We start from the raw sequence: 992 nt of genomic DNA on the forward strand, positions 1-992 counted from the left end.
ACTGCAGATACAGGTGAGAAAACAGGAGGGGTGTGGAGGCTGGGAGGAGATAGGAGAAAGTTTTTGTGCTATTTTTCAACAAAACATTCTGGTTTACCTCAAGATCTTAATAGAAAGCTTTTTTATAAGTAAAATTTCAAGTTTGTAATATTTCAATGTTTTCTGTAGGTTTCTTACTCTAGATGGTTGAAAACAATATTTGATGTTTTTTAAAAAATAGTAGTTTCTTAATAATACATTTGCAGTTCTCTACCTACTTATTATAGCACATAGCTTAACTTAGAGGACAAAGAAGAACATGCAGTGTATCTGAGTGATAGAAACTCCTATACTGCTTTTAGTATTTTTCACCTTTTTCTTCCTTCATATTTGATTCAGTCTGCAGTCTTGATTTACCAACGCAGCTGGTGGCCATAGATCTCTGGAGGAGTGGCTCTTCTCTTCCACATCCACCCAAACAGCAAGATAGCGTAGGCACCTCTTGACAGCTGCTTACCACAGGTGGATTTTTTCTCACTGAGGTGACTGTGACCCAAGTTATTGCTGCTTTGAGGTGGGAGGAAAAATTGCAAGGAAGGTGACTTACTGCAGTTAAGAACTGGATATCTCTAATGTTTTTAATGAATTTGCTAAGCTACTGGCAGATAAATATGATAACAAAAGATGGAAATCTACCAAAATCAAAGAATTGATGCAACAGAATCAGAGGAAGTGTCTGAAATGTTCACATGTAAGCGTTCCAGTGTTTTAACTCTATATCAGCTGACATAGTGACTTTCAAAATTATTCTGAGGATAATTTGCATTATTTTCAATATCATTAAATGAAACATTTGGGTCAGTTTCTACAAAGATTAGATGAAATTCAGTTACATTTAGCATTGTTCATACTTGAATTATTATTTAGATAAAAATGGAAAAACAAAATCAACATTTGTTCTCTTAGATGTTTGCTTTGAGTGAAGCTAAGGATTGTTTCTTCCTTTTTTTTTT

This window comes from Meleagris gallopavo, chromosome 5 (genome assembly GCF_000146605.3).
Source record: "Meleagris gallopavo isolate NT-WF06-2002-E0010 breed Aviagen turkey brand Nicholas breeding stock chromosome 5, Turkey_5.1, whole genome shotgun sequence".
Lineage (NCBI taxonomy): Eukaryota > Metazoa > Chordata > Aves > Galliformes > Phasianidae > Meleagris > Meleagris gallopavo.